This window comes from Pristiophorus japonicus, chromosome 1 (assembly GCF_044704955.1).
Source record: "Pristiophorus japonicus isolate sPriJap1 chromosome 1, sPriJap1.hap1, whole genome shotgun sequence".
Lineage (NCBI taxonomy): Eukaryota > Metazoa > Chordata > Chondrichthyes > Pristiophoridae > Pristiophorus > Pristiophorus japonicus.
In genome coordinates, this window is record NC_091977.1 from 455,615,706 (window position 1) to 455,627,597 (window position 11,892).

The window sequence follows — 11,892 nt, forward strand, 5'->3', positions numbered from 1 at the left end:
ACACACTGTGGAGTGCAATGATTTTCATTAGGCCAGCATTATTTCTATGACACTTTTAGAAATCATCTATCATATATGATTGGTCGGATATGAGTTGGTGTGGCATCTATTGACTTTACATCACGCAATGGTGTAAGCTTTACTCACGTGGCATCACTTCAGGGTCTGCAGATGCGTCCGTGGCTGTGCTAGCACTCGCTCCTCCATGTCAGTGATGTCTCTGGAGACTGGTGGCCCCCCACCCGTTCGCTTGTGCATGGACCTCATCGTCAATAGCTTCTTCTGTAAAAGGTGACAGGATAATATGGCATGAGATCATTGCGTGATATCATTGCTAGGTACTGTCACAGACACTGATAGATGTAATCATGATTATTATGATTATTATCATTTTTTACCTGAAGATATTCACCGTGACTGCAGGCTTTGAGTAAAATATTCCCAGTAAAAGTGGAAGACCTCACATCTGCTGATAGTCACTCATGACTGTTAGAAATCAAATTATATAAATACATAAGTACATGTAAATCAATGTAACACTTATTCTTGCGGATCCCACAAGGTCATTCCATCGTTTGCGGCATTGGTTGCCCTCACGCACCTCATTGGTCGCCGACAAGACCACCTCTGCTATTTCGGTCCATATCCTCTGGTAGGCCTTTGGGGTGGGCTTCCTATGTCCTCCCTGTGTCAAATCATCCCAAAGTGACTCGACCTCCTGCAGAAGGGAGGCATTTGCCTCGTCTAAAAACCTCCTGGCTCTCTTGCGCCCTCCAATGTGCTCCTCTCCCACCTCACTGCTCTCTCCAGCGTCAGTCTCCACAGCGTGTTGTGATGCCTCCTCCTCTCCCTCCATTATAGAGCAAATTCGGTCAAATATGTGGCTGGTAACAGCTACTTTTTGTTTGCCTACTTGCTGTGAAGCTCTAAAGTCTCCCTCCTTCCTCGCAAAGCAGCCACACCACACCCAGCCATGCCTTCAGTCCCTCTGAGCTGCTTCTCTTTCTGTCTCCTCTTCTGCGCATGTCATGGTGACCCTTGACTTCCTGAATCGCGGGAATCAAGCATTGCCATGCCGTTGCTAAGGATGGCCACACTTTGGGGCAGAAAGTCAAAAAAATTTAACACTTCTACCCATTTGATATCGCTCATGGTATCGCCCATTTTCAAAAATGTAAACAAGGTGTTTTGAGGATGGGCGAGAAGCCGGTGATCTGAAAACCCTTTTTTACCGCCCACGTTGGAAAAAGCACCCATTTTGGGCGATAAGCTCAAAAGTGGAGGTTCTAGCCATTAGTCGCTTGCAAAGGGGCACACAGATCTGTCCAAGAGGCCAAAGTTTTAGAAATAAAGGTTTCAATGTTTGCCACCACCTTATCAGAAACTTTACATGTACATTGCATAAAACACACAAGTGCCTATCCTTGTGTGTTGTTAGTTGGTATGTTTGGACTAAGATGAGGGTGAGTGTGAGAGGTGTCCAGTGAGATGGGGAAGTGATAATGTAGATATAGGGATGGGTGGAGGTGCAAGGTAAGTTGATGTAAGCAGAGTGACAGGGATGTAATGAATGGCACAGCTGGATGAGGTTGAGTATGGCTTTGCAGTAATATTTTGTGATGTACTGAGATCAAAGGTTTGTGCCACTGCAGCCTGGTCCTCCTGTCGACATCCCTACTTGTGTCCTTCTGTGCAATGTCCAATCAAGCTGCATTGGTCTCCTGGGTAGGTCTCCTCCACCCATTGGAAGGGAAGAAAACCTCCCTGCGTGCTGTGACTCCCTCCATCAGCATATGGAGAGAGTGATGGGAGAGCCTGGGTGGTGTCCTAGAAACTTTGTGCACTGCTCGTCAGTGTTTGCAGCATCTCAATATTGTAGAACGCTGACAGCATAACTGTCAAAATCAATTTGCACATGGTCCCTTTAAGGAAACTGGCTGATGGTGCATCATCAAATTACATCATCAGACCTGCTTGCTTCAATTTGCCAGCAAACGCGCTGAGCAGGCTTACCAAGCCCAATCAACGTGAAATCATTCTACACAGCGGGCTGGAGCCAACAGCGGGGTCAGGACTCACCACCGACTTCGCCCGCCACGGTAAAGGAAATCGTGGCCTCAATCCTGGCTAGCTGGTGTGGAGGAGGACAGGCAAGTTGGAGGACCTTCTTCTGCATCTGCTTCTAGGCCTGGCCAATGTAGCCATCTACAGGTCCAGGATTGACGCAGCCCAAGGATTGGAAGTGGGGCTACTCTGGTTGCCTGCCTGTCTTCCGTGATCTTGTCTGCATCTGGATGGCCCTGAAGAGAGAATGTGCAGTTTCCAATGGCACACTTGAGGCCTTCTGCGACTGGTAGGCACCGCAAGGACTGGAGTGTCTTAAAGATATAAATAATATTATAATTTTGTTTTATAAGTTTCCTTTTGCTTTGTTGAACATTTATTTAATCGTTAAGGTCTATTAGTTGTGCCCATTAAAAAAAAAGAGGGACACATTTAAAATTGGTGATCTGTTGATGACACTGGGACATGCAGTGTAATCCTGATGAGTTTTCATAAAGGGCAACTGGAATCCTGTTCTCAGCGACCAAGGAACTGATCAGCAACTGATCTATTTATGCACCTTGGGAATGGGAGGGGGAACAATACCAGGCTTTGTACACACCTATGCTGCCGGATGCCCTATCCTCATCTTGCTGAGATTTAAATATTTAACAACTAGTTGAAAGTATCTGCAGCTGTAAATGTTAGGATTTATCACTATTTCAATTGATTTGTACTAATTAAAAGGTGTCTATTTCAGAATATATTGCTTGTTGCACCTCTGCAGCTTTGCTTGACCTCTGTTCTGCACTGATGGGGTTTGGCAATCCTAAGGAAAACCAGCAGGACATAGGTGACGTCCAACATTTTTGTTTGCAAGTCTTGTAAAGCTTCAAAAATGCCACAGCTTCATATTTCAGTAGCTGAGAAATCACACTGTGCACTATTATGATGTAATCTGTGTATTCTTTCCAATCAGCAAGGTTCATGCACTGTGCTGGCTTGTACTACTTGAATCTGTGCATTATTTTTAGCCAGGCATTAACTTGTTTATTTAAAAAACACCACATGCATGAATGTAGTTTGAATGTATTATCCATCTGTATTTAAAATCCGGCAGGAGAAAATATATCCTTTAATATGACATCTTTTGTTATTTTAATGGTGATTTATTCCGTTTATAATTAAAGCATTATTGCATCCATTAAAATAGTGTAAGAGAAACGGAGTAAACATTTGTACAATAATATTGCACAGAGTAATTTCTCGACCCATTTTCCACAAGACCATATTCATTGCACTTTGTGGAATAAATACATCTTATTTGTAGAGTTGGACTTGATTTTATTTTGTATTTAAAGGGGCACTGTCTTTATGAAAAATTGTTTAACAAATCACGTTATGGTTGGTGAGGAATAAAGGGATCCCAGCTATTTACGATATACATCAATGATTTAGATGAAGGAATTGAGTGTAATATCTCCAAGTTTGCAGATGACTCCAAGCTGGGTGACAGTGTGAGCTGTGAGGAGGAAGCTAAGAGGCTGTAGGGTGACTTGGACAGGTTAGGTGAGTGGGCAAATGCATGGCAGATGCAGTATAATGTGAATAAATGTGAGGTTATCCACTTTGGTGGCAAAAACACAAAGGCAGAATATTATCTGAATGGCAGCAGATTAGGAAAAGGGGAGGTGCAACAAGACCTGGGTGTCATGGTACATCAGTCATTGAAAGTTGGCATGCAGGTACAGCAGGCAGTGAAGAAGGCAAATGGCATGTTGGTCTTCATAGCTAGGGGATTTGAGCATAGGAGCAGGGAGGTCTTACTGCAGTTGTACAAGGCCTTGGTGAGGCCTCACCTGAAATATTGTGTTCAGTTTTGGTCTCCTAATCTGAGGAAGGACGTTCTTGCTACTGAGGGAGTGCAGAGAAGGTTCACCAGACTGATTCCCAGGATGGCAGGACTGATATATGAGGAGAGATTGGATCGACAGGGCTTGTATTCAAGGGAGTTTAGAAGAATGAGAGGGGATCTCATAGAAACATATAAAATTCTGACGGGACTGGACAGGTTAGATGCAGGAAGAATATTCCCAATGTTGGGGAAGTCCAGAACCAGGGGACACAGTCTAAGGATAAGGGGTAAGCAATTTAGGACCGAGATGAGGAGAAACTTCTACACTTAGAGAGTTGTTAACCTGTGGAATTCCCTGCCGTAGAGAGTTGTTGATGCCAGTTCGTTGGATATATTCAAGAGGGAGTTAGATATGGCCCTTACGGCTAAAGGGATAGAAACATAGAACATAGAAAATAGGTGCAGGAGTAGGGCATTCGACCCTTCGAGCCTACACCACCATTCAATAAGATCATGGCTGATCATTCACCTCAGTACTCCTTTCCTACTTTCTCTCCATACCCCTTGATTCCTTTAGCAGTAAGGGCCATATATAACTCCCTCTTGAATATATCCAATGAACTGGCATCAACAACTCTGTGCGGTAGGGAATTCCACAGGTTAACAACTCTCTGAGTGAAGAAGTTTCTCCTCACCTCAGTCCTAAATGGCTTACCCCTTATCCTTAGACTATGTCCCCTGGTTCTGGACTTCCCCAACATCGGGCACATTCTTCCTGCATCTAACCTGTCCAGTCCCGTCTGAATTTTATATGTTTGTATGAGATCCCCTCTCATCCTTCTAAATTCCAGTGAATACAGGCCCAGTCAATCCAGTCTCTCCTCATATGTCAGTCCTGCCATCCCAGGAATCAGTCTGGTGAACCTTCGCTGCACTCCCTCAATAGCAAGAGCGACCTTCCTCAGATTAGGAGACTAAAGCTGAACACAATACTCCAGGTGAGCCTCATTAAAGCCCTGTACAACAGCAGTAAGACCTCCCTGCTCCTATACTCAAATCCCCTAGCTATGAAGGCCAACACATACCATTTGTCTTCTTCACCGCCTGCTGTACCTGCATGCCAACTTTCAATGACTGATGTACCATGACACCTTGGTCTTGTTGCACCTACCCTTTTCCTAATCTGCCGCCATTCAGATAATATTCTGCCTTCGTGTTTTTGCCACCAAAGTGGATAACCTCACATTTATCCACATTATACTGCATCTGCCACGCATTTCACCCGTCCAAGTCACCCTGCAGCCTTTTAGCGTGCTCCTCGCAGCTCACACCACCACCCAGCTTAGTGTCATCTGCAAACTTGGAGATATTACACTCAATTCCCTCATCCAAATCATTAATGTATATTGTAAATAGCTGGGGTCCCAGCACTGAGCCCTGCGGCACCCCACTAGTCACTGCCTGCCATTCTGAAAAGGACCCGTTTATCCTAACTCTCTGCTTCCTGTCTGCCAACCAGTTCTCTATCCACGTCAGTACAATACTATGTGCTTTAATTTTGCACAACAATCTCTTGTGTGGGACCTTGTCAAAAGCCTTTTGAAAGTCCAAATACATCACATCCACTGGTTCTCCCTTGTCCACTCTACCAGTTACATCCTCAAAAAATTGTAGAAGACTTGTCAAGCAGGATTTCCCCTTCATATATCAATGCTGACCTGGACCGATCCCATCACTGCTTTCCAAATGTGCTGCTATTTCATCTTTAATAATTGATTCTAACATTTTCCCCACTACTGATGTCAGGCTAACCAGTCTATAATTACCCATTTTCTCTCTCCCTCCTTTCTTAAAAAGTGATGTTACATTAGTTACCCTCCAGTCCATTGGAACCGATCCAGAGTCGATAGACTGTTGGAAAATGATCACCAATGCATCCACTATTTCTAGGGCTACTTCCTTAAGAACTCTGGGATGCAGACTATTAAGCCCCGGGGATTTATCGGCCTTCAATCCCATCAATTTTCCTAACACCTTTTCCCGCCTAATAAGGATTTCCTTCAGTTCCTTCTTCTCACTAAACCCTCGGTCCCCTAGTATTTCCGGAAGGTTATTCGTGTCTTCCTTCTTGAAGACAGAACCAAAGTATTTGTTTCACTGGTCCGCCATTTCTTTGTTCCCCATTATAAACTCACCTGAATCTGACTGCAAGGGACCTACGTTTGTTTTCACTAATCTTTTTCTCTTCACATATCTATAGAAGCTTTTGCAGTCAGTTTTTATGTTGCCAGCAAGCTTCCTTTCATATTCTATTTTCCCCCTCCTAATTAAACACTTTGTCCTCCTCTGTTGTATTACAACATTCTCCCAGTCCTCAGGTTTGCTGCTATTGCTGGCCGATTTATATGCCTCTTCCTTGGATTTAACACTATCCTTAATTTCCCTTGTTAGCCATGGTTGAGCCACCTTCCCTGTTTTATTTTTTACTCCAGACGGGGATGTACAATTATTGAAGTTCATTCATGTGATCTTTAAATGTTTGCCACTGCCTATCCACCGTCAACCCTTTAAGTATCACTCACCAGTCTATTCTCGCCAATTCACATTTCATACCATCGAAGTTACGTTTCCTTAAGTTCAGCACCATAGTCTTTGAATTAACTGAATCAAGGGGAATGGAGAGAAAGCAGGAAAGGGATACTGAGGTGATGATCAGCCATGATCTTATTGAATGGTAGTGCAGGCTTGAAGGGCCGAATGGCCTACTCTTGCATCTATTTTCTATGTTTCTATGTTTCTATGACATGAATGGTTTCATCATGATGACATCACACAAGTAATTTGATTATGCTTTTCAGCACAATAGATGTATATACATTTGCAAACATGTTTTCACAAAAATAAATTCTTAATGAAGACAGCATACTTTAACATTTACTATTGTTTGTAAATGCCATGATTTCAGAATTGTTCAAAGGTATGATAATTTCATTAAAGTTACAAAGAGAATGAGGAAAGGTTAATACTCTCTAAACACTTGTTTATATGGAAAAAGGATTCTTTTTACGAAGTTATTTTCTGACCTTTAGCTTACTCCCTTTGCCTAAGTATGATAAATTTGTTTTTCTTTCAGTTTTGTTGTGTAGGTATAACCCTAACTGGTCTTTATATTGCTGTCAATAATTTATTATTCAAGGAAAAAAGAAAGTGCATTGTGTTGAATGTGGTACTTCATGTGACTCTGTAATAACATTTAACTTGGCTTTAGATGACAGGTCATTGCAGCATATTATTGCTTTGAATAAAAATGGAACTTTTTGTTTCAATAAATTAATGCCTTAGTGGGTGTGTGCATAATGAATCAATTTTCATTCTGTGCATGATCAACCTACACCCCGCATTCCTGCTACAGTTGACGTTAAAATTAATGAGCATGATTATATTTCAACTGAGAATAGAATGTTCTAATAGCATTGTTTATGTCAAAATAACGAAATGCCATAGATATTTTCTCATACTATGGTATTTGTTAATAAAAAACATAAGAAGGCAGATGAAAAAAATGAGTCCATCTCACTTACCCCTAATATTTAGGTTTCAGTTCAGGACTCATTCGGACCATTTTTATCTTCATTTTGCACTGAGACTGTCGCGACTATCTGCACATGAGATCAAAGCTCCCCAATCATCGTTCTTTTGAAGATTGGACCCCTAGGATCTGGGTCCCGAAGCTCATCAGCATTTTCCTTCTCTTACATTCACAGGTTCTTATCCTCACTAGTGCTCAGTGACAACTCTTCTGACTGTCTAACTAAGTTCTCAAACGTGGATGCCATTGTGCTAATGCTAGCACTGTTAAGATGCCAGGACAGAGTTGTTGAGGACATGACAGCAACTGTGGCTCTCACTCTGAAGTGCCTATTAGAGTGGCTGACTTTTTCCTCCAAGGCATCTCCTATGATATGAAAGGCAGAAGAGCTGATTTAGCTGTGCACAACATGGTACTTGCCCTTGAAAAAATAGTAGGTGAGTGTAAAGGATTAACAATACTTTGAGAAAGCACATGAAAATGAAACTACATATGTTGACTCTTGCCCAACATTCTCTTGCCATCTCACTTCCAGACTTTCCCTCTCCTACAGGTTCTTGATACACTCCCAATAAAAGGGTTTAATTGAGTACTGTGTGTAATGAGCAAGTGTGACCTTAGCTCCTTTAATAAGACTCCAGAGTGCAGGTAGCTCGTGAGTGGCCTGTTTATATACTGTGCTCCCAAGGGACTCCAACAGGTGGGCCCTCTGGTGGTCAGCTATCATGCAGGTTACAAAGGGTTAAATATACATAACATCACTCCCCCGTGAAGTCAACAGTACACTTATTTACAAGGGGGCTTTACGCTCCCTTGTCGATTATCTCGGTACAAATGCTGGTGTGGGTGGGTTGGTCAGTTCTTCACTGAGCTGTTGGGAAGCCAGCCTTGCCAGGCTGCTGGGGATGATGAGTTCGGTTTCGTGGTCAACCATGATGTCAGTTGTCGCTTGTGTGTGTGTGTTGGAGGGTCAAAGTTGGTGGTGGCTTCTTCGGGTTGTTCGTAACTGTTGGTGAACCGCAATTTGATTTGGTCCAAATATTTTCTGTGCGTTTGTCCATTAGCCAATTTGACCTGAAACATCCTACACCCCTCTTTGGCTGTGACCATGCCAGCAAGCCATTTGGGACCATGTCCATAAATGAGCACAAACACAGGATCATTGATCTCAATATCGCTTGGCAAATTTGCGCGGTCATGGTACACACTTTGTTGATGCCACTTGCCCTCCACGTGATCATGGAGATCAGGGTGGACAAGAGAGAGCCTTGTTTTGAGCATCATTTTCATGAACAGCTCAGCTGGGGGAACTCCGATGAGTGAGTGGAGTCTGGTGCGGTAGCTGAGCAGCACTCAGGACAACCGGGTTTGCAGGGAGCCTTCCGACACACGTTTCAAGCTTTGCTTGATGGTCTGAACTGCCCGTTCTGCCTGGCCGTTGGATGTGGGCTTGAACGGGGCAGATGTGACTAGTTTGATCCCGTTGCAGATCATGAATTCCTTGAATTCAGCACTGGTGAAGCACGGCCCATTGTCACTGACTAGGACATCAGGCAAGCCGTGCGTGGCAAGCATGGCTCGTAGGCTTTCAATGCTGGCCGTGGACGTGCTTACAGACATTATTGCACATTCAATCCATTTTGAGTAAGCGTCCACGACAACTAAAAATATTTTGCCTGGGAATGGGCCCGCATAGTCTACATGGATCCTCAACCACGGTTTAGAGGGCCACGACCATAAAGCTTAGTGGTGCCTCTCTGGGTGCTTTGCTCAGCTGAGAGCAAGTGTTGTACTGGCGCACGCATGACTCTAAATCTGAGTCGATGCCGGGCCACCACACATGGGATCTGGCTAGGGCTGTCATCATTACGATGTCTGGGTAGGTGTTGTGCAGTTCACATATGAATGTGTCTCTGCCTTTCTTGGGCAAGACCACGTGATTGCCCCACAATAGACAGTCTGCCTGCAGGGACAACTTGTCTTTGCATCTGTGGAATGGCTTAATCACCTCCTGCATCTCCACTGGGACACCAGACCAGCTCCCATGGAGGACAGAATTTTTTACCATGGACAGTAAAGGGTCCTGGCTGATCCAGGTCTTGATCTGGTGGGCCGTAACGGGGGACTTCTCGTTCTCGAATGCCTCCATGACCATGAGCAAGTCCACTGGCTGTGCCATTTCCACCCCAGTGGTAGGCAATGGCAGTCGACTGAGAGCATCTGCGCAGTTCTCTGTGCCCGGTCTATGGAAGATTATATAATTCATAATTATATGCCGACAGCGTGAGTGCCCATCTTTGGATGCAGGCAGAGGCAATGGTATTAATCCCTTTTCTCTTAGAGAACAGCGATATGAGCGGATTGTGATCAGTTTCAAGCTCAAACTTGAGGCCAAATAAGTACTGGTGCAGCAGCCGGCGTGTAAGTTCTGCCATGTACATTTCTGCTCGAGACCGACGTTACTTTATGCACAGTACTGGCCAAAACTTCTTTATTCTGTGAAATCTGCTTGGTGTTGTCGCTGGTGGACATAAATGCCTGGGCTATCGTTATGGCTTCACTTAGATTCAAAGTTTCTACAGTCAACAGTTTGTGAAGGATTACCTCATGGCCAATGCCAGTACAAAAAAGCCTCTGAGCATTCATTCGGTGACATAGTTCACCACTTCCTGGCCTTCCGATCGTTGACACATGTAGAACCGATATCTCACCATCAAAACGCTTTCCTTAGGATTTAGGTGCTCCCGGACCAGTGTACACAATTCTTCGTAGGATTTCTCTGTTGCTTTTGCTGGGGCCAGGAGATTCTTCATGAGGCCATAGGTTGTTGCCCCACAGACTGTTAGGAGGATCGCCCTTCGTTTGATAACATTCTCGTCCCCTTCCAGCTCGTTGGCCACAAAGTATTGGTCGAGTCTCTCCACGAAGGCCTCCCAATCGTCCCCTTCTGTGAACTTCTCCAGGATGCTGACTGTTCTTTGTATTTTTGCGCAGTTGTTCATTACCTCATCGCCAATTGATACACTCACAATAAAAGGGTGAAACTGAGTACTGTGTGTAATGAGCAATTGCGACCTTAGCTCCTTTAATAAGATTCCAGAGTGCAGGTACCTTGTGGGTGGCCTGCTTATATACTGTGCTCCCAAGGAATGCTGGAATCCCTTTGGACTCCAACAGGCCCTCTGTGATCAGGTGTCATGCAGGTTACAAAGGGTTAAATACATAACAGTACTCCTGTCCATTTGCCTATTAAGCCTCCTTTTCCTGTTGATTCTGGTTTTCAGTGATAGTTGTCCTAGTGGTTATCCTTGTGTGGCACTGGTTGTACTCATTTAAACTTTGGAAGGAGAGAAGACAATATTACAGAACTGTGACTGTAATGGATACCTTGATGTTGAGATGTGAAGATGCCTTGGCCCTCTACATGAAGTGTGCATGAAGACTAGCAGAAATCTTTGTGGCAGGCAAAGTGAGTTGAGAGAGTGGCTTTTAGTAAGGAAGTACTCGAGAGTTTGGAGAGGTAACTCTTTGCTGAAGTGAGTTTCTCTGACACCCTGGTGCTGAGTGAGAAAGAGTATGATAGATAAAGAGGTGAGTGAAGCTGTCTAAGTGATAAACAATGTGTAATGGCATCAGAGCCTAAGTTATTTTAGTCACTTTTGTGAGGTAATTGAACCTATTTCAGTTCTTGGACTGGTGGAGGTTGCATTGACTGCCTCTGCCACACCCTCTGCCACATCCCACCAGTGAACCTGTATTACTCATTTATGGGTCCCTCCTGGCCCTCAATTCTACCAGCAATACCTTCACAGATGCAAAGGAAAATCTGGGAGTCCTTCCAGCTACTGCCACTCCAAGGCTGCTGCTCCTTCTGCCATCTTGTTGATAAGTGATATTCGCCTTAAACTGGCTGCAGCTTTTTAAAGGCTGCATTAGAATTGTATTTTCTTCCTTCCCAATGAGGGTCAGTTTTCTGTTCTCCGCACTTCCCTGAATGGTTAATGAGGGAGGAAATTCTGGCATGTTAGCGGCAGTTTCACATTGGCAGATGTTGGGACCAACAAGTTGCTAACCCACCAATGGGAGGAGAATCCAGCTCAATTGTTCCACACTAATCTTTACCATCCCATTTCAGCACGAGGAGCATGATGTCATCATCCCAAACAGAGATCAAGCGGGAGAAATTTGGCTGCTTACTACCTCCTGTTAGTACCTGTGGGGGACGGTAACAGGGCACTCAGGCAGGAGCGCTGCGGTGAGGCAAATCCAGCAGCACATGTCACATTCACCGGCACTACAGGGCCGGCAGTAACAGTTAGCACCTCAGCTCCTTTCACCATGCAGACTGTGCATCGCTCGCTGGGCACCCAATCTGCAAACTTCAGTAGCACCCCGCCTTACCGCC